Source organism: Bos taurus, chromosome 16, assembly GCF_002263795.3.
Source record: "Bos taurus isolate L1 Dominette 01449 registration number 42190680 breed Hereford chromosome 16, ARS-UCD2.0, whole genome shotgun sequence".
In the NCBI taxonomy this organism is placed as follows: Eukaryota; Metazoa; Chordata; class Mammalia; order Artiodactyla; family Bovidae; genus Bos; species Bos taurus.
Window position 1 is genome coordinate 68,727,647 of NC_037343.1, and position 23,430 is coordinate 68,751,076.

The window sequence follows — 23,430 nt, forward strand, 5'->3', positions numbered from 1 at the left end:
GGCTCTAGAGTGCTGGCTCAGGATTGTGGTGCGTGGGCCCAGTCGCTCCACGGCATGTGGAATCCTCCTGGACTAGGGATTGAACATGTGTCCCCTGCACCGGCAGTTGGACTCCCATCCACTGTACCCCCAAGGATGTTCCTGCATTTCCTCTTGGCAAAAATGTCTATTAAGTACTGCCCTATTTTTTATTTGGGTTGTTTGTTTTCTTGGTGTTTAGTTGCATGAGCTATTTATTAATCCCTTATTCATCATATCATTGGCAAATACTTTCCCCCATTCAGTAGGCTGTCATTTTGTTTTGTCAATGGTCTCCTTTGCTGTGCAAAGGCTTTTAAGTTTAATTAGGCCCCATTTGCTTATTTTTGCTTTTATTTCCTTTCCTTTAGGAGATGTATCCAAAAAAAAATATTGTTATGACTGACATCAAAAACTGTTTGTCTACTATTTACAATAGCCAGGACATGGAAGCAACCTGGGTGTCCATCAACAGACGAATGGATAAAGAAGATGTGGTAGATACATATAATGAAATATTACTCAATCATAAAAATGAACGAAATTGGGTCATCTGTAGTGATGTGGATGGTCAGAGACTATCATACAGAGTGAAGTAAGTCAGAAAGAGAAAAACAAGTATCATATATTAACACAAAAAATGGAATCTAGAAAAATGGTACTATTAAGCCTATTTCCAGGGCAGGAATAGAGAGACAGACATAGAGAAGAGACTTGTAGACAAAGGGGTGGTGGGAGGACAGGGTGGGACAAGCTGAGAAAGCAGCACTGGCATATATAAATGACCATGTGTAAAACAGATAGCTAGTGGGAAGCTGCTGTATCCCACAGGGAGCTGAGCTCAGTGCTCTGTGATGACCTAGAGGGGTGGGAGTGGGAGGGAGGTACGAGAGGGAGGGGATATATGTATACTTACAGCTGATTCGTGCAGTTGTACAGCAGAATCTAACAACACGGTAAAGCAATTATACTCCAACTTAAAAAAATACATTTAAAAAAAGTGTTCTCTGTTTTCCTCCAGGAGTTTTATGATATATGGTCTTACATTTAAGTCTTCAATCCATTTTGAAGACAGAATGTTCTAATTTCATTTTTTGCATGTAGCTATCCAGTTTTTCCAGCACTACTTATTAAAGAGACTGCCTTTTATGCATTGTATGCCCTTGCCTCCTTTGTTGTAGATTAACTGATCATAAGTGTGTGGGTTTATATCTGGGCTATCTATCCTACTATATTGATCTGTGTCTGTTTGTACCATCACTATACTGTTCTGATAAATGCAGTTTTGTAGTATAGTCCAAAGTCAAACAGCATGATTTCTCCAGCTCTGTTCTTTTTTCTCAAGATTTTTTTGGCTATTCGGGGACTTTTGTGTTTCCATACAAATTTTAAAATTATTTGTTATGTTTCTGCGAAAAATTTCATTGCTATTTTGACAAGGATTGTATTGAATCTGTAGATTGCCTTGGGTAGTATGGTCATCATAACAATACCAACTCCTCCAATCCAAGAATACAGAATATCTTTCCATCTCTTTGTGCTGTCTTCAATTTCTTTCATCAGTGTTTTATAGTTTTCAGAGGGAGTATAGGTGTTTTGACCCTTTAGGTAGATTTTTCCAAGGTATTTTTTTTTTTTAATGCAATGGTAAGTGGGATTGTTTCTTTAATATCTCTTCCTGCTGCTTCATTGTCAGTGAATGCAACAGCTTTCTGTATATTAATTTTTTAATATGCAAATTTAGAATAAATGTACTTAACATTAAATTGATTATGTAGAACATTCTATCTGAAAGCAATAGAATACACATTCTTTTCAAGTGCACGTGGAACATTCTCCAGGATAGATCACATGCTAGACTACAAAACAAACCTTGGCAAATTTAAGAGAAATAAAACCATATCAAGCATCTTTTCTGACTGCAGTGTTAAGAGATTAGAAATCAACTACAAGGGAAAAAACTGCAAAAAAATACCACAAACACGTAGAGGCTAAATAACATGCTATTGATTGGATCCCTGAAGAAATAACAGAGGAAATAAAAAAATCCCTAGAGACAGATGAAAATACAAGGATCCAAAACCTATAGTTCACAACAAAAGCACTTCTAAGAAGGAAACTTACTTCAAAAAACAATGAAAATCTCAAAAAAAAAAAAAAATAATAATATTACACCTAAAACAACTAGAGAAAGAAGGACACACCCAAAGTTAAAAGAAGGAAAGAAGAAAATCAAAAAAGATCAGATCAGAAATAAATAAAATAAAGACTAAAAAAAGATCAATGAAACTAAAATTTAATTCTTTGAAAAGGTAAACAAAATTGATAAAACTGTAGCAAGATTCATCAAGAAAAAAAAAGTGGGGGAGAAGGTCGAAATCAATAGAATTAGAAATGAAAAAGAAGTTACAACTAAAACCGCAGAAATACAAAGGATCATAAGAGACTACTAGGAGCAACTATAGACCAGTAAAACGGATAACCTAGAAGAATGGACAAATTCTTAGAAAGGAACAATCTCCCAAGACTGAACGAGGAAGAAATAGAAAATATAAATAGACCAATTGACAGTAGTGAAATTTAATCAGTAATTTTAAAACTCCCAACAAACAAAAGTCTAGAACCAGATGGCTTCATAGGTTAATTCTACCAAACATTTAAAGAAGAGTTAATACCTCGCCTTCTCAAATTATTACAAAACATTGCAGAGGAAGGAGCACTTCCAAACTCATTCTGGAGACCAGAGTTACCCTGATACCAAAACCAGACAAAGATATGACAAATGAACATAGATGCAAAAATTCTCAGCAAAATACCAGCAAATCAAATCCAACAATATGTTTAGAAGATCATACACCATGATCAAGTGGACTTTATCTCAGGGATGCAAGAGTTTTTCAATAAACACAAATCAATGTGATATACCACATCAATAAATTGAAGAATAAAAACCATATGGTCATCTCAATAGATACAGAAAAAGTTTTTGACAAAGTTGAACATAATTTATGATTAAAATCTCTAGAAAGTGGGCACAGAGGGAACATACCTGAACATAATAAAGACCTTCTATGCAAAGCTACAGCTAACATCATAAAAAATGTTGAAAATCTGCCCATACCATCTCTCCCAACCTCCTTGCAACCACTAATATACTTTTTATCTCTATGGATATTCTGGGCGTTTCATATAAATGGAATCATAAAATATGTGGCCTTTGTGACTGCTTTCTCTTGGCATAATTATTTTAAAGTGTCATCTCTGTTATAGAATAAGCCAGTGCTTGACTTTTTTTTTAATCCATTGTGTGGATATTTTGTTTATCCACTTAAACATTTTGTTTACCCACTTATCAGAGGTATCTTCCATAGTGGCTGCACCATTTTAAAGTTCCTGCAGCAATGTAACAGTGGTCCAAACTCTTCACAACCTCATCAATACTTATTATGCCTTTCTCTTTTTTTTTGGTGTCCTAGAAGGAAATGGTAACCTACTTCAGTATTCTTGCCTAGGAAATCCCACAGACAGAGGAGCCTGGCGGGCTACAGTCAATGGGGTCGCAAAAGAGTCAGACATGACTTAGTGACTAAACAACAACAGGCAGTGCGAAATAGTATATAACTGTGGCTTTAATTTGCATTTCTTAGTGGTTAATGATGTAGATCATCTTTCCATGTGCTTGTAAATCATTCATGTATTTTTTTAGAGATATTTCTAATTGAATCTTTTGCCCACTTTGTTGAGTTTTAAGAGTTCTCTATATCAAATACATGATTCACAAACTTCTATGAACTTTTTTCACTTTCTTGATGGTGTCACTGCAACACAATCTTTTACTTTGATAAATTGCAATTTATCTGTTTTTTTCTTTTGTTGCTTATGTTTTTGGAATCATATCTAAAGAAGTCACTGCCTAATACAAGATCCCGAACATTTACTCCTACGTTTTCTTTGAAGAGTTTTACAGTTTTAACCCTTACACTTAGGTCTGTTATACATTTTGAGTTATTAATTTTTAATACAATATGAGTTAGAAGTCCAACTACATTTTCTAAATGAGTATCTATAGATTTTCCAGAATCATTTTCTGAAAATACTATTCTTTCCTTCATTGAATTGTTTTGCTGTTGTTGTCAATCTGTTGCTAAGTCGTGTTCGACTTTCTGAGACCCCATGGACTGCAGTAGCCCAGGCTTCCCTGTCCTTCACTATCTCTTGGAATTTGCTCAAACTCACGTCCATTGAGTCAGTGATGCCATCCAACCATCTCATCCTCTGTCACCCCTTTCTCCTCCTGCCTTCAATCTTTCCCAGCATCAGGGTCTTTTCCAATAATTCAGCTCTTTGCATCAGGTGACAAAGTACTGAAGCTGTACCTTTAGCATCAATCCTTCCAATGAATATTCAAGGTCGATTTCCTTTAGGATTGACTGGTTGGATCTCCTTGCAGTCCAAGGGACTCTCAAGAGTTTTCTCCAGTACCACAATTTGAAGGCATCAATTATTCAGTGCTTAGTCTTCTTCATGGTCCAACTCTCATATCTGTACATGACTACTGGAAAAATAATAGCTTTGACTATATGCCAGACCTTTGCTGGCAAGATGATGTCTCTGTTGTTTAATACCCTGTCTAGGTTTGTCATAGCTTTTCATATTTTGCCATAGCTTGTCTTGGGACCCTTGTAAAAGAAAAAGCAAACACGTTTTTATTTACATAACCAAAATATCATGAGCTGGCAAAAAAAGGTCTGAAATCAGCCACCACATTTAGTGCTCACCATCACTCTGCAAGGTTATGCACCTTAGTTTACATATTAAGAACGACAAACTGAAGCTTTTTAAATGATTTGCCTAAAATTGCACAATGATTAATGAAAAAATTAGAATTCAAATCATTGGACTCTAGACTTGGTTCTCTGACTAAGCTCAGTTTTAAAAAGAATTAATGATAAAACCTTTTCTAATCTTCCAACCACACATGATAATGTCCTCTGCTGCGGCTGCTGTGGCTAAGTCACTTCAGTCGTATCCGACTCTGTGCGACCCCATAGACGGCAGCCCACCAGGCTCCCCTGTCCCTGGGATTCTCTAGGCAAGAACACTGGAGTGGGTTGCCATTTCCTTCTCCAATGCAGGAAAGTGAAAAGTGAAAGTGAAGTCGCTCAGTCGTGTCCGACTCTTAGCGACCCCATGGACTGTAGCCCACCAGGCTCCTTCATCCATGGGATTTTCCAGGCAAGAGTACTGGAGTAGGGTGCCATTGCCTTCTCCAGATAATGTCCTCAATTCAGCTCAATTCAGTCGCTCAGTGGTGTTCGACTCTTCGCAACCCCATGAATCGCAGCACGCCAGGGCCTCCCTGTCCAGCACCAACTCCCAGAGTTCACTCAGACTCACGTCCATCGAGTCAGTGATGCCATCCAGCCATCTCATCCTCTGTCATCCCCTTTCCTCCTGCCCCCAATCCCTCCCAGCATCAGAGTCTTTTCCAATGAGTCAACTCTTTGTGTGAGGTGGCCAAAGTACTGGAGTTTCAGCTTTAGCATCATTCCTTCCAAAGAAATCCCAGGGCTGATCTCCTTCAGAATGGACTGGTTGGATCTCCTTGCAGTCCAAGGGACTCTCAAGAGTCTTCTCCAACACCACACTTCATAAGCAACAATTCTTCAGCACTCAGCTTTCTTCACAGTCCAACTCTCACATCCATACATGACCACTGGAAAAACCATATCCTTGATTAGACAGACCTTTGTTGCAAAGTAATGTCTCTGCTTTTGAATATGCTATCTAGGTTGGTCATAACTTTCCTTCCAAGGAGTAAGTATCTTTTAATTTCATGGCTGCAATCACATCTGCAGTGATTTGGGAGCCCCCCAAAATAAAGTCTGACACTGTTTCCACTGTTTCTCCATCTATTTCCCATGAAGTGATGGGACCGGATGCCATGATCTTCGTTTTCTGAATGTTGAGCTTTAAGCCAACTTTTTCACTCTCCACTTTCACTTTCATCAAGAGGCTTTTTAGTTCCTCTTCACTTTCTGCCATAAGGGTGGTGTCATCTGCATATCTGAAGGTACTGATATTTCTCCCAGCAATCTTGATTCCAGCTTGTGCTTCTTCCAGCCCAGCATTTCTCATGATGTACTCTGCATAGAAGTTAAATAAGCAGGGTGACAATATACAGCCTTGACGTACTCCTTTTCCTATTTGGAACCAGTTTGTTGTTCCATGTCCAGTTCTAACTGTTGCTTCCTGACCTGTATATAGGTTTCTCAAGAAGCAGCTCAGGTGGTCTGGTATGCCCATCTCTTTCAGAATTTTCCAGTTGATTGTGATCCACACAGTCAAAGGCTTTGGCATAGTCAATAATGCAGAAATAGATGTTTTTCTGGAACTTTCTTGCCTTTTCCATGATCCAGCGGATGTTAGAAATTTGATCTCTGGTTCCTTTGCCTTTTCTAAAACCAGCTTGAATATCAGGAAGTTCACGGTTCACGTATTGCTGAAGCCTGGCTTGGAGAATTTTGAGTATTACTTTATTAAAGTGTGAGATGAGTGCAATTGTGTGGCAGTCTGAGCATTCTTTGGCATTGCCTTTCTTTGGGATTGGAATGAATACTGACCTTTTCCAGTCCTGTGGCCACTGCTGAGTTTTCCGAATTTGCTGGAATATTGAGTGCAGCACTTTCACAGCATCATCTTTCAGGATTTGAAATAGCTCAACTGGAATTCCATCACCTTCACTAGCTTTGTTTGTAGTGATGCTTTCTAAGGCCCACTTGACTTCACATTCCATGATGTCTGACTCTAGGTGAGTGATCATACCATCGTGATTATCTTGGTTGTGAAGATCTCATGTACATTAAAAAAAAAATACCAAACATGTTCTTGGCACATGGTATGCATTTATTTGACATTATATCCCCTCACATTTAGTCTCTGAAGTTCCATAGTTTTTTTCATGTCACGTTCTTTTGACCTTAGGCTATAGTTTTAATACTGTCTTATTTCCTCTGCTAGATTTATAAGTACTTGAAAGCAGACTTGAGATCCCCTGATTTCTTCGGCAATTGATATACTTCAATCTGATGGATCACTGAACCCCTCTCCCTGTAACTTCTCCCCAGAGGTGATATTTGCCTTACCATGGTCATTATCTGTGATCTTTATTTTCCCAGTCATCTAAAAGTCATGGCTAGTGGAATCCCAAGATTACTATTTCTTACCTATTTATTATCTCTTGAGTGACTTTCAGCCACCAAACAATATCTTTTCAGATCTAGGAACAGTACTATCCTCCTTTTGAGACCAGACCCAGACTCCACCCCTACTGTAAGCTTCACTCATACATTTCTCCTCTATTACCACCATCCTAATGTCTAACAATTTCCTTCATGCCCCGAGCATAAAAGGGCACTCCTTGCATAATATACACATGAACTGATTTATAAACTGGTGTGCTCTTGTGATCCTGTTTCTCAAAGTTCCAACAGACCAGCTGCTCCTGTATACCAACCAATCAAACATTAAGGATCTGTGAAACCCCAACTATTTGGATCACATGTGTCAGTCACTATGAGAAACATGTAGTATCTATATGCCAACTAACACTGCAACTTATTTTTTTGTTCCTTTCTAATTCCATTAAAGTCATGATTCCTTATTCTGAAGTTAGACACTGCAGATTTATGACAGGATTAACTCAAAAGTTTGATAGCAATATTGTACCATCTGGTTAAAAGCCTTATTATTTTTCTGTGGGTTGTTACTGCTACTCAGCACAACAGAAGGGTATCAAGGATATCATACTATTCGGGCTACACATCATATATTTTGAACCAGCAAGATGAATGCAACTGATATAACTGGTTAATCCAAAGTATGAGCTCCCCTATTAAGTAGTGAACTCATGAAAGTCAATTACCAAGTCTTATTTATTTGTGCCTCCTGTATATAAATATTTTGCTGAATCAATTAGGGAACAATATAAGATTAAATTGCTAAAATGAGTAGTATAAAGCAAACTCTTAGGAAACTTGGAGAGGGAATATATTCTAATTTCCAGAACTGATCATGTGAAATGCACTATTTTCACCGTGTCATCAACCTATGGTAATATGGAGACAGGACTCCAAAATAAATAAGAATAACTTCAAAAACAACACATGAAACTTCTATTGAAAATTTTATAGTTATTCTATGTCCCTTAGAGTCATTAACATTGATTTAGGTTCGGTATTTCTCATTGCTCCCCAAACTAATATTTTGCCCATTTTGAAAAATATTTCATGAAGGTATACTCTTCGGAAATTACTTGTCTTTCTTTCATTTATTAACATGGACTTTGTCCAGATGGCTCTGTTCTGAGTAATTTAGCAGTATTATTTGAAATACATGAATTTTTTAGTCTCTTTTCCACCTGACATTCTAGTTATTCAGCTTACCCCAGATTCCATTGCCTTTCAAAAAAATTATGATCAGTGTGTTTTGAAAAATAATGAATATTTCTTTAATGGGTAGGAATCTAGACCTTCACTGCCTCTTACATCTTCTTCACTTCAGTTCCTTTAATACTTCCTGAATGACTAAATGGAAATTTAATTTTAAAAAGTTAGATTTCTATTAAAAAGAGTATTACGCAAGTATATTCATAACATCTTTTCCTTCCAAAAGGGATTAAAAATGCCTTACAAAAAATAAGAAAGAAGCATAAAATAAATTAATATAATAGAAATGGAAGTGGAAAACTAGCATTGAGGAGAGTAGGAAAGTAGAGGGTCAATAGAGTAAGTGAACTTAGTGGTAATTTTCCTGACACCCCAAACTAAAAGGGATATCTAATATGTTATACAATGTGCAACATCAGTGAGGAGGAAAGAAATTCTCCAAAGCATAAGAAGAGTGATTAGTCCAAAACGTGTAATAATTTTCCAAAATACCTTAAGGTAGAAGTAATACCTTGCCATTCCTTTATTATATTAAGAAGAAATATTAAGCATGTAATTCAAGGACTTAGACTAAGCATTGTACTGAATATCAAGATGCAAAAAACACTAGCCGCTACGTATAGAATATGCATAATCCAGCTGGACAAACAGGAGGTGTGTTTATAAAAGCAAATGACAGGAAGGCCTATGTATTTTAAAAGTGAAATGAGTTCTGCAGCCATTAAGAGTTAGAGAAACTGAGAGAAGAGAGAGACCGCTGTTCCAGGCTTAATAACATAACCACATGACAAGCAATGTTAAGAAAATTAGTCCTAGGATTTGGGCATGCAGAGCAGAATGTTATTGGGCATCCTGTGGGCAGAGATGAGGGTCCGAATCCAGGGTATGAGGGCAAGCCTAAAGATGCGAACAAATTTTAGTATCTAAGAAAAGTGACCAAGTTTGACTTTCAGAGATCCAAGCCCAGCAGAAAGACACAGCAGAAGTAAAATCCAAAAATACATCCACACTCAGGTTTCAGTCCTCAAACCAGCTATCTGGTAACAAGTGAAGAATGGGGTTTCATCCAAAAGACTTGAAGCCCTGTCTGTTTTCAGACTCCTTGGAGGGAGTGGATAAGAAAGAGACAGAGTAGGTGCTTCTCAAAGTGAGGCAATGGTCTCCAGAGGCTGCTGCCTGCTCAGAAAAACAACTCTGGGAGCCACCTTTTGGGAACCAGCAACCCTCAAATCAGTTCCAGGTTTGTTCAGTTCAGTTCAGTTCAATTCAGTCGCTCAGTCGTGTCCGACTCTTTGCGACCCCATGAATCGCAGCATGCCAGGCCTCCCTGTCCATCACCAACTCCCAGAGTTCACTCAGACTCACGTCCATCGAGTTGGTGATGCCATCCAGCCATCTCATCCTCTGTCATCCCCTTTTCCTCCTGCCCCCAATCCCTCCCAGCATCAGAGTCTTTTCCAATGAGTCAACTCTTTGCATGAGGTGGCCAAAGTACTGGAGTTTCAGCTTTAGCATTATTCCTTCCAAAGAACACCCAGGGCTGATCTCCTTCAGAATGGACTGGTTGGATCTCCTTGCAGTCCAAGGGACTCTCAAGAGTCTTCTCCAACATCACAGTTCAAAAGCATCAATTCTTCGGCACGCAGCCTTCTTCACAGTCCAACTCTCACATCCATAGCAAATGAGATAACAAAGGGTCTGGAAGTGACTGCGAGTGAGGACTTTTTAAAGAATCGATCATGTTTGTGTTAAAGGTAAGGAGATTAAGAGGAGTATAATAGTTATCTTCAGATATTTTAAAGGGTTGCCATGTTTATCTGTGCATGCATGCATGCTCAGTGGGTCTGACTCTTGGCGACCCCATGGACTGTAACCTGCCAGGCTCCTCTGTCCATGGGATTCTCCAGGCAAGAATTCTGGAGTGGGTTGCCATTTCCTACTCCAGGGGATCTTCCCGACCCAGGGATCGAATCTGTATCTCCTGCATTGGCAGGTGGATTCTTTACCACTGCACCACCTAAGAAGCCCTACGTATATCTATAAATGCAAATCATTATATTCTCCATTTGTGCATTATTTCTTAGTTTTAAAGCATTAAATATATAATCTCAGTTCAAATTTTTCTTAATGGAATGAATTGTCTTTCTAAAAAACAAATGAGTTTTCCATCCAAAGAGCTGGAAGTTAGATGACCCTGTTAGAAATGCTATAGATGATATTCTGCCACTGAATCACTTTCAGGTATCTGTGCTCTATCTTCTGGTAAGCTTCATAGTTTCAACACTACCTTACTTTCAACCAAGGAATATCTTGATCCCTCTTAAACATACCAGCTTTTCATAATAGATCTGACAATAGTTTACACTTGGTCAGGGAAAGAATGTTTCATAGCACATTCCTGATCCTCCTGACTTGAAGCCCTCCTAATCATTGAAAACCAAGGCTAAAAGAGGTCTGATAACTCATGTGAAGTCTCCAGGTTAGTTAATGGAGGAGCTGCAATATCAACACTCCAAAGTCTTAGTGATTCTCTTTCCACTCAACCACTCTTCCTCTCTTGCAGGAGGAGGAACCCATGAAAGAGGCATATTGCAAGGCAAGTGCAAGGGTCAGAAAGCATATCCATGTTGAATGAGAATCCAGGCAGGGCACAAACCAGTCACCTTTTCAAAGTGGTATTTCCTTACAGAATGCTGAGCTATCTCATTTCCTATTTGCTTTGTCCACACACAGACAAGTAGTCATCTTCAAAACTGGAAGCATATACCCTAAGTAAAAGTGTTAGTCACTCAGTTGTGTCCAACTCCTTGAGGCTCCATGGACTGTAGCCCACTAGGCTTCTCTATCCATGAGATTCTCCAAGCAAGAATACTAGAGTGGGTAGCCATTCCTTTCTCTAGCGGACCTTCCCAACCCAGGGATTGAATTCAGGTTTCCCTCACTGCAGGCAGATTCTTTACCATCTATTCCATCAGGGAAGTCCCAAGAATACTGGAGTGGACGCTAAGCAACACACAAAACAATGATGGGGAAAGAATACAGCAAAAATTCTATTTATATTAATTTTAATATAACCCATCTGTACTATCTGCACTCATCTCACACGCTAGTAAAGTAATGCTCAAAATTCTCCAAGCCAGGCTTCAGCAATATGTGAACCGTGAACTTCCTGATGTTCAAGCTGGTTTTAGAAAAGGCAGAGGAACCAGAGATAAAATTGCCAACATCCGCTGGATCATCCAAAAAGCAAGAGAGTTCCAGAAAAACATCTATTTCTGCTTTATTGACTATGCCAAAGCCTTTGACTGTGTGGATCACAATCAACTGTGGAAAATTCTGAAAGAGATGGGCATACCAGACCACCTGATCTGCCTCTTGAGAAATTTGTATGCAGGTCAGGAAGCAACAGTTAGAACTGGACATGGAACAACAGACTGGTTCCAAATAGGAAAAGGAATACATCAAGGCTGTATATTGTCACCCTGTTTATTTAACTTATATGCAGAGTACATCATGAGAAATGCTGGACTGGAAGAAACACAAGCTGGAATCAAGATTGCTAGGAGAAATATCAATAACCTCAGATATGCAGATGATACCACCCTTATGGCAGAAAGTGAAAAGGAACTAAAAAGCTTCTTGATGAAAGTGAAAGAGGAGAGTGAAAAAGTTGGCTTAAAGCTCAACATTCAGAAAACGAAGATCATGGCATCTGGTCCCACCACTTCATGGGAAATAGATGGGGAAACAGTGGACACAGTGGCTGACTTTATTTTTCTGGGCTCCAAAATCACTGCAGATGGTGACTGCAGCCATGAAATTAAAAGACGCTTACTCCTTGGAAGGAAAGTTATGACCAACCTAGACGGCATATTCAAAAGCAGAGACATTACTTTGCCAACAAAGGTCCGTCTAGTCAAGGCTATGGTTTTTCCTGTGGTCATGTATGGATGTGAGAGTTGGACTGTGAAGAAGGCTGAGCGCCAAGGAATTGATGCTTTTGAACTGTGGTGTTGGAGAAGACTCTTGAGAATCCCTTGGACTGCAAGGAGATCCAACCAGTCCATTCTGAAGGAGATCAGCCCTGGGTGTTCTTTGGAAGGAATGATGCTAAAGCTGAAACTCCAGTACTTTGGCCACCTCATGCAAAGAGTTGACTCATTGGAAAAGACTCTGATGCTGGGAGGGTTTGGGGGCAGGAGGAGAAGGGGACGACAGAGGATGAGATGGCTGGATGGCATCACTGACTCGATGGATGTGAGTCTGAGTGAACTCCGGGAGTTGGTGATGGACAGGGAGGCCTGGCATGCTGTGATTCATGGGGTCGCAAAGAGTCGGACACGACTGAGCGACTGAACTGAACTGAACTGAACTGAACAAACCTGGAACTGATTTGAGGGTTGCTGGTTCTGATCTGATCTGTACTATTGTTATATATTTATATATATATACATATAATGTATTGTTAGAGATGCATGTGTTATAGTTTATACATTAATATACACATATTGAAGATATGCTCAAGAAGCAATCAGAAAAGTTTAGAGACCACTGTTGTTTTTTTTTAAGATATTTTGATGCAGCCTGTTTTTATAAATCTTTAATGAATTTGTTACAACATTGCTTCTGCTTTATGTTTTGGTTTTTGGACCCCAAGGCACGTAGGATCTTAGCTCCCCGACCAGGAATCAAACCCATACCCCTCCACTGGCGGGCAAAGTCTTAACCACTGGACCTTCAGAGAAGTCCCTAGAGACTGCTGGTTTTAAAACAAACTATGCATGAGATGCATCTGTAATGTTCACTGCATTCCTGAATTGCTGCCTTCAAATACTTTTTCCCTTGGTTACACAAAACAAAAGAAAATATATACCCTTTATAATTAGCTCTAACTGGTTACCTCCAAAAAGTTCCAAGGTGCAAAATACATCAGAGATTTACCTCAAGGCTCAGAATTGCACAGCAAAAGTGGACATCACCAGCAATGGCTTGATTTCTACAGCAGAGACAAAGTCCTGATGTCAAGGTTGAGCAATGGATAAAACAAAATAATCAGGCTGTTTGTATCTCCTCAGGGCACAAGCAACAGACTGGATTTACATCTGTTTCGAGATCAAAGGGCCATATTCACCTCTTCTGCGAAAGGAGCAAGAACCTGTTGGTAAGTCAGTATTTAATCACTCCTCACAAAGTATACAGAATGTGTCTGAGAAAAAAAAAATGAGCTGAAATACATGTAGAAAAAAATTTTCTCATAAAAATTCATGGAAAAGGATAACCTTACTCAGCCACGGCATCCACTGCATTTTGCTGGAAGAATTCTAATATGAGGAATTGCTGAGGGTCACTAGTTCTTCCAAGTGATGTTGCCCCCAAGTGGGGAGGACACAAGTCACTTGGAGCCCTCCAGGTCTGACACCAAACCCAGTCTGATCCATACTTCATGTGCCCTGCTTAGGACTACTAAAATGCTTTCTCAGAAGGCAGCTTTTAGCTTCTTGTATCAAAACTCCAAAATCAACTAAAAGAACCTTTTCCTCATGTGAAGTAAAGCCAGTCACAAGCCAGTAAGGCAACAGTGATCAACAAAGTCAAAGTTCAAACTAGATGTCAGAAATAATGGGAACAACATGGGTGAGAAGAGATGTTATGCTTGCTCTCTAATGAATGAATTAATAAGGTCTGCTGGAGACTTCCCTGGTGGTCCAGTGGTTGAAAGTCTTCCTGCCAATGCAGGGGACCCGGGTTCGATACCTGGTCCAGGAAGATCCTGGACATGTTGCAGGGCAACTAAGCCCGTGAACCACAACTACTGAAGCCCACGTGCCCAAGAGCCCGTGCTCCTCAACAAGAGAAGCCACTGCGATGAGAAGCCCACTCACCACAACAAAGAGCAATGCCTGCGGGCCAAAACGAGAGAGCTTGTGTGCAGCAACAAGGACTCAGCGCAGTCAAAAATAAAAATAAATAAATACGTAATAAACACAACCTTCTTTAAAAAGGAAAAAAAAAAAGATCTGCAAACAGAACCAACTCTGACTCCTTTACAAAAACACAACTCCTAAATGAGAGTGGCAGGGAGTCTCAGAAAGCCAGGCTTAGAGGCTATGCTACTGGCACAATGCCCCAATTACACCATAGATTTCCCCTGGTGAAGATGCCACTGTTTTCCATACCTGGGCAAGGGACCCCACAGTTTCCCCCACTGATGCTGTCACTGGATTTCTATCCGACTATCTCTTCTTCCACCCTGACCAGGCTGGATGCCCCACAACACCTGCTGCTTAAGGCCATTAGTTTCTGAGCTGAGGCCTCTCATGAGTGAGTCTGATTGCTAGGGGCTTATGTCACACACCTGAGATACAACTGCAAGGGAAAGGCCAATAACTGACTTCTACCTTGAGGACGGAGTTATCATAAGTTGGGGAAGTTTCCAAACATCAAAAGGTGTTCACAGTTGCCAGAGGCCACAATTTCAAACAGGTATCACATTGCAAACAAGCTATAGCACCCTACTACCAGGCACTGCCTGACGTCTGGGGTGGGATCCAGCGAAACAGCCTCCCATTTGGCCAGACCAAGCTCTTCTCAGTGGGGTCGAAGGATATGCCTGCACCTTTTAATACAACTGGCATGAGGCAACAGTGTGCAAACAGAGAAGTTCTTGTGCAGTATCAGATTATTAGCCTTTAGCTGTGGAAAACACTAGGTCAAGAGTTTAAGCCAAAGCATAGGATCAGTACACAGTTAATATAATTTTGAAGAAATGGATAGATTCAGATAAGCAGCTATTTTGATTCAATAAAGTTGCAGTTTAAACCCTCAAGTTGAGGCAAATTTCAGTTCAGTTCAGTCGCTCAGTCATGTCCGACTCTTTGCGACCCCCATGAATCGCAGCATGCCAGGCCTCCCTGTCCATCACCAACTCCTGGAGTTCACTCAGACTCACGTCCATCGAGTCAGTGATGCCATCCAGCCATCTCATCCTCTGTCATCCCCTTCTCCTCCTGCCCCCAATCCCTCCCAGCATCAGAGTCTTTTCCAATGAGTCAACACTTTGCACGAGGTGGCCAAAGTACTGGAGTTTCAGCTTTAGCATCATTCCTTCCAAAGAAATCCCAGGGCTGATCTCCTTCAGAATGGACTGGTTGGATCTCCTTGCAGTCCAAGGGACGCTCAAGAGTCTTCTCCAATATCACACTTCAGAAGCATCAATTCTTTGGTGCTCAGCCTTCTTCACAGTCCAACTCTCACATCCATACATGACCACAGGAAAAACCATAGCCTTGACTAGACGGACCTTTGTTGGCAAAGTAATGTCTCTGCTTTTGAATATGCCGTCTAGGTTGGTCATAACTTTCCTTCCAAGGAGTAAGCGTCTTTTAATTTCATGGCTGCAGTCACCATCTGCAGTGATTTTGAAGCCCAAAAAAATAAAGTCTGACACTGTTTCCACTGTTTCCCCATCTATTTCCCATGAAGTGATGGGACCAGATGCCATGATCTTCATTTTCTGAATGTTGAGCTTTAAGCCAACTACGGTGCTACAATTTTTCCTCATTGTGTAAATAAATATCAGGCTACACATATGTGATTATGAAGAGAAAGTCACAAGTATAGAGTCGTGGGCTATGGGCTCAGTCTGATATTTATTGGGTGAAGAACTGTATTATGGCTTTAAGATATATTCCAAGGATTTCTTTCATGGCAAAATAGATATTTCTGTCCGTTTCTACCCTCATAAATTATCCAAAAATGGCAGAAAGTGTTAAGAATCTAAACTACAAACTTCATCCTTGGTAAAAAGAGAAGATAGCCAAACCACAATAAATGAAAACTGAAAGCAAGTGAGAGAAGTAGCAAAAACAAAGCAGAGCACAAAATGTTGGTGCCCAGAGATTTGCAACATGAATGATGAATAATGCTCTTTACTCCCAGAAAGCCTCACAAGAAAGGCTCGAGACTCACAGCATGAAGCTTATAACACAAAGGGATGTGAAGAGTTATGGTAAAAAACCTCAGAAAATGGATGAGGATTATATAAGCAATGGTTGAAATGTCTCCTCTCCTTAATCCACCATGAGTAGAAAAAGAACAATCAGAAAATAAGGAAAAAATAAATAATGCACTAAAATAGAAGATACAGCCAAGAAGCACAACAGAATGTAGTGAGAGACTAAATGCTGGACAAAAACAGAAAAACCAGGAAATGAGAAGATGACTTCAAGAGGCCCAGTATTCTACTAACGGAATTTCCAGAGTGAAACAATAAAACAGTTGGGAGGAATTTATCAAAGAAAGACTACTAAAACTTTTCACTTAACTGAACACAGAAGCTTCCAGATTGAAAGCACCCACTAGATACAAAGCTCATTGAATAAAAACAGGCCCATACCAAGGCACATCATTTTGAAAAGTGAAACAATGAAATCATAAATACTTCCAGAGAGGACAAATTGAACCGCATAGAAAGGATGAAAAAGAATGACATTTGACAAGTAATCAACAACATTTAAAGTTAGAAACAATGGAACAATTCCTTCAAGGAGGAAGGAAGATCATTTTGAATTCTAAATCCTACCCCAAATCAAATTATAAATTAGATGTGAAGGTATAATAAACTTCACACACACAATGCCTCAGAAATTTATTTTCCACATACTTTTCTCAAAAACCACCTAAGGGCTACAATGAGATAAGTGGGGAAAAAATCAAAAAAGAAAAAGACATAGGGCATAGGAAGCAAGGAACAGGAAGACACTCAAAGGTAAATCCCAGTATAAACCCCAGGATGCCAAGAAGGCTAGAGAACACCATTCGGATTGAAACAAGAAGGTGAAAAACTCCTTCAAGGGAAACCAAGAATCTGATTGATGACCTCATTCAATTCAAATACAGAAAACTTTATTGAAAAGCCAGGGAAGGAAAAGCCATGAAAGGCAATGAAAATGTAATGGGTACAAAGAAAACTCAAACGAAGAAAGGAGGCAATGATTAACTCTAGGAAAAAAAAATTTTTAAAAGAAAAGAAATTGTAGTATGTTACTGTCTCAGCAGTGAACAGTTTTTTGTATAACAGTCATAAGAATGTAAACCCTTAAGTTTTGATTATCCCAAGTTGTCCTATAACTGTTTTGGAAAGATGGGTGTAAGGACTCAGAGTGTATGTAGGAAGTGAGATGATTGGCAACAAGTCTACGTATATGAGAGCTAATTCTTAATCATCCTTAGTCAGAAATTGAGACAAAGTCTAAAATTGGTTCACCATGAAATAGTATAAACAACATTTAGAAATATGAAGATAAATACAGAAAGAAGCTACTAAAAGACTGTGAATAATTTACCTCTGGAGAGTAGATCAGATGCTAGGAATTAGGGGAGAGATGACCATTTTCATAAGCCTTTAGCACTCTTTCAATATTTGCTTCTTCTTTGTACATTTTTTAAAATTTTATTTTATTTTTAAACTTTACAATATTGTATTAGTTTTGCCAAATATCGAAATGAATCCACCACAGGTATACATGTGTACCCCATCCTGAACCCTCCTCCCTCCCCATACCATCCCTCTGGGTCGTCCCAGTGCACCAGCCCCAAGCATCCAGTATCGTGCATCAAATCTGGACTGGCAACTCGTTTCATACATGATATTATACATGTTTCAATGCCATTCTCCCAAATCTTCCCACCCTCGCCCTCTTCAACAGAGTTCATAAGACTGTTCTATACATCAGTGTCTCTTTTGCTGTCTCGTACACAGGGTTATTGTTACCATCTTTCTAAATTCCATATATATGCATTAGTATACTGTATTGGTGTTTTTCTTTCTGGCTTACTTCACTCTGTATAATAGGCTCCAGTTTCATCCACCTCATTATTATTATTTTTGTTTGTTTGTTTTTGTTTTTCCTCATTATTATTAAAATTTAAATTACTTTTAGAAAGATATTCTCAGAGCTAGAGATACATAGTCTTACAACCCATTGGAAAAGCAGTTTAAAGAGCAACAAGGTTATTTTACAAGAGCTGGCGGGGTCAAGTCTGGGCTAAATCCCCCCAGGGCAGGAAGTTCTTTCCCAGCCTAGCTCCTCCCCCACCCTTGGTACTCCTACAGAACCACAGAACCACCTGCGGCTCAGCCTCCTGCAGACTTCCTTCACAGACCCTGCGTCCGCCCGGGCTCTCACCCTGAGCTATGGACTCAACAGCGTGGTTCACTGTCACATGCTCCCTCCACCAGGACACCAGGCCTGTGTCCTGCAGTTTCCAGATGACTGCGTCAAACCACCAGCTGAATCTGTGTGGCAGAGAAGGATACACAGCCCAGGATTGAAAAGGCGGGAAACAGTCTTCTGAGAAGTCCACCCAAAAGGCCCAGCAGCTTATTTCTTGCGGAAAGCTTTTTAGTAATCACTGAAATTTTGTGCACTAACTCCTGCTTTCTAATGGTTTAAAGGCTCCTCCTGGGGTCTTCATTACGTATCTGATCCTGCCTATTAGCTCAATAAATCTCTAATAATATTAAATACATGCAAGGAAGAATGTTCTGATCTATGTGATGAAAAGCAACTAGCAATTTTTGCCTATCTTATGCACACTAAAGTCAAAAGTTTAGGGGATTTCTGTTTATTAATAAACTTAATATCATTGGAAAATACCCTGAGATGCTGGGAAAGACTGAAGGACGGAGAAGAAGGGGACAACAGAGAACAAGATGGTTGGATAGCATTACCAACTCAATGGACATGAATTTGAGCAAACTCTGGGAGATGGTGAAGGACAGGGAGGCCTAGCGTGCTGCAGTCTACAGGGTCATAGAAAGTTGGACACGACTGAGCAAATGAACAACAAGAAGGAATAAATAGCCTAGCGATATTCCTCCTGGCTTCCCTGGTGGCTCAGTTGGTAAAGAATCCACCTGCAATGCAGAAGGCCCCGGTTTGATTCCTGGGTCAGGAAGATCCGCTGGAGAAGGGATAGGCTACCCAGTCCAGTATTCTTGGGCTTCCCTGGTGGCTCAGCTGATAAAGATTCCACCTGTAATGCAGGAGACCTGGGTTCGATCCCTGGGTTGAGAAGATCCCCAGAAGGGAAAGGCTGCCCACTCAGTACTCTGGCCTAGAGAATTTTATGCACTATACAGTCCATGGGGCCGCAAAGAGTCAGACACGACTGGGGGACTTTCACTTTCATTCTTCCAAGATTTGCTAGGGACAGGAGCCATAGCAGACATGAGGGTGGCCCTGTGATCTGCTGCCTTCTCTCAGTGTGGAAGACATCAAGAAGGGCACAAAAGAGCCTGAGAAAGAAGACCCCGCTATTGGTTAGTGAGGCCCTGACACTACAGAAGTAGAGAAGCACCCGCCCTCTTCTGATAAGATGAAGGCTGGGATAAAATGATAATGTAATGTGGCAGTGTGTACAATACAATATTGGCTCTAGTATCATATACTATCTCAGCTTTTGTTTGTGCATAAATCTCACTCCTGATATGAGCAGAGGTCCAGAGCCTAGATCGCAAGGTTACACTCACACGATGCACTGAGCCATGGCAGAATCCATAACTATCAGCAAAGTACCCTTCTCCTTTGTTTCCCTGGTCCCAGATTTCACACAGAGATCTAAGTCTTGCAGTTGACTCAGACTGATCATTTTAAGCTGTGGCCCGTAGCTGGTATCCACAGAGCTTTGCTGTGGCACAACTCTTCTCTGAGAAGCCTTTGCAGAGGCATCAGCATTAGATTTGTTTACCCTTCTCATTTACTAGTTTAACATATTCATTCCACAAATGTTTGAGTACTTTAAATGTGAGTACACAGATGAAAATGAGGTTAACTGCCTTCAGTGGGTTCTCAGACTAGTAAGGGAGACAGACTTCAAACAATAGCATATGTAAGTGTGCTAATACAACTACGCTTGGGATCATCAGGGTCAGAGGAGGGGCAAGAACCTCAAGAAGAGGGGTCAGGGGAAAATTGCTGAACTACTGAAGGGTTCAATACTAAGAAATTCTAAAGCATTCTAGAGAGAAGAAATAGAATACAAAAAGGGCAAAAAAGAAAGGGAGGTTATGGCCAGTTTGAAGACCTGAGAGTAAATTGTGTTGTCTAGAGCACAAGGCACCATGCTGGGAGATAAAAGATTTAGAGCACTGAACAGTCTGTATACCGTGCTAAGAATTTGGGCTTTGTAACCTATTACAGATAGGAAGTCAAGGGCTACAGAAATTCAGAATTACATTTTAGAACGATTACTGTAGCATGAAAGTGAAAGATAAACTTTAGTGAGGGACAGAAGAGATTGAAAGTGCAAGTGGGGAGCTGAATTAGGAGGTAAAATGGAAAACCAAACAAATAAAAAACAAACCTAAGATGACGACTATGTGGGTAGAGATGACAGACTTGAGATTTATCCACAGCAGGGCTGTTTCTCACTCCTCCACCGCTGCTGCAGCAGCACTTAAAACTGACCTGCTTGAACTGGTTTTGCCTCCTTACACAGACTGTTGATTGTAATCCAACTGAAACAGCACACAACTTCCTTAAAAGGTTGACTGATTAATCAAACCCTGAGTTATTTTACAGACAGCAATGCACACGTGCAAGATGGGAAATCAGATCTCCAAGATGACCCTAGAACCAAGAATCTGGGGAGCTCAAAGAATAACAACATTGCTACCCATCCCTTTACAAAGCAAGATCCCCATCAATAGGGACCGTGAGGTTTCCAGCAGCAAGAGGACCATCTATGGACTGAATAGAAACTAGCCAATCAGCTTCCAGTTTGTATTCCCCTAACCCTTAAATTTTGCCCCAACCCTGGATGGAATAGACAGATTTGACTCTTCCCTCCTCTCCTTGCTGGTTGACCTCACAATAAAGCCCTTTGCCCCGCCCCCCCCCCCCAACCAAAAGCCATAGTATTAGATTCTATGCATGTCGGGCCCTTGCTGGTAACACTGCCACACTGGGGCAAGCCATTATCTCTTGACTGGATTTTCACAAAAGCCTCCCAGCTGGTCTCCCCATTTTCCTCCTCATTTTGCCTTCACCCATTCTCACTCAGCAACCAAAATGATTCTGCTGAAACTTAGATCTGATTATGTAACTCCCCTGATTAAAATCCTCCAATGGCCTGGCATCATACTGCGAATACAAACCAAAGCTCTTTAAATGAGCCTCAAAGTCATACAGCTTTGTCCCGTCTCATCTCACTGACCTCTTCTCCCATTATGCATCCCCAAACACACCAGGTACTCTACTGACTTAGAGATTTTTCCCTTTTACTGGAATGACTTCCCCTAAATATTTCTTCCCTCTCCTCCTTCAAATCTGCCCAAATGCCACCTTCTCCATGAGGGTTTCCTCCTGGAAGAGGGAATTTTCTAGAAAATTACCATCCTTAACTTTCCCTATTCCCTTTCCCCTATTTAATTTTGTCTATGGCTCTTTTTATCTCCCAATATACTATATAATATTTTACTTTATTTTTCATTTATGCTCTTCATTTCATCCTGGACTATAAGTTCCATGTGGGTAGTTTTGGTCATGGCTATGTATCTGCAGTGCCTAGAAAGATGCCTGGTACATAGCAGGTACTCAAGAGATATTTATTAAATGAATAAACATCTAGGAAGTGAAATCAGTCAGACTTGTTGACTGATAAAACAGAAGGGTTAGGAGAAGGAAAGAGTCTCAGTTGCTTTATAGGCTTTCCATTTGTCTGACTGGGAAGATAAGTGATACCATTTAGTAAAACAAGAATCAGCAGATACTGTAATTAGCTCTATTTTTGACAGATTGCCTTGGAGGTAACAGGGGAACCATTTGAGCCAGGTATCAATTATTGTCTCTGAGCCCCTAAATCCACCCTTCCTTGCTTTGTGTACAAAAGCAACCCCTGTAGACAAATATCCTTTACGAGCTGACTCGGTGTTAGGGTTTATCAGCAGACAGCACTGGAGGGACCCTTTGAGACCAAAGCAACAGAAGTGAATCAGCATGTAGAAGGCCCAGGGCACTCACCTCAGAACCCCTCTCAGATCAGCTCCCATGCCCTCTGACAAGTTTTTCTCTTTCCTCTGACAGCCAAAATCTCCAAAGGGGCTGAGTCAGCCCTGGGAGGGAGGAAGGTAGCTTTTTTAAATTCTGAATTTCTTACATTTTTGCTCTTCCACAGCCCTAGAGGTAGTAGTTGCTTTCTGCATTTAATAATCTTCTACTTTTAGAGACTTACATTTCCTTTTGCTTCCCTAGTGGCTCAGATGGTAGAGAATCTGCCTGTAATGCAGAAGACCCAGGTTTGATCCCTGGGTTGGGAAGTTCCCTTGGAAAGAAGGGCATGGCAACCTACTCTAGTATTCTTGCCTGGAGAATTCCATGGACAGAGGAGCCTGGTAGGCTACAGTCAGTTTTTTTCTATTAAATAACCTCTTATTTAAATTGCTGGTATATTTTCTATCTCCTAACTGGACCCTAACCAACACAACATCCAAGTGGAGATGCCTCTTAATGAGCTGTAGATGAAGCTTTAAAGAGACATTTAAACAGGAGATTTATATGTGGAAGTCTCCAGAATACTGCTGGAATTTAAACCAAAGAGTAGATGATTAATCTGGAGAGGATAAACAGCAAAGATATAATGGGCTAAAGAGGGAGCCCTGGGTCACCATCACTAGGGCTTAGGGAGAGGGAGAGTTAGGAAAAGTGTAAAACTGGACAGTCAGGGAAAGGCGGAATTGGGAAAGTCAAGTGGAAAATAAGAAAAAGCCAAGAAACTGTCTCAGAGACAGAAAATCAAGAGAAGCCAGAGGCAGAGAGGGTTTCAAACAGAGCTTGATCAATAATGCAAATACTACAGGAAACTCAATTAAGTTAACTGGAAACATAAAATGAAGTTAGGACTAATCTTTTCAAGAACAATTTTAGTACAGTGGTTTGAGAAGTCAATAAAAAGAGAGGAAGCA

General features: G+C 40.3%; 1 long non-coding RNA gene and 1 other non-coding gene across 3 annotated transcripts in view; one reads left to right on the top strand and one right to left on the bottom strand.

Annotated features, from left to right (window-relative positions):
- LOC132342496 (uncharacterized) overlaps nucleotides 1-23,430 on the bottom strand; it is a 199,700-nt gene that overhangs the window by 63,385 nt on the left and 112,885 nt on the right. The window lies entirely within an intron of this gene.
- TRNAY-GUA (transfer RNA tyrosine (anticodon GUA)) lies at nucleotides 22,714-22,785 on the top strand. Its single transcript has one exon. It is a non-coding gene; the product is annotated as a tRNA-Tyr (tRNA).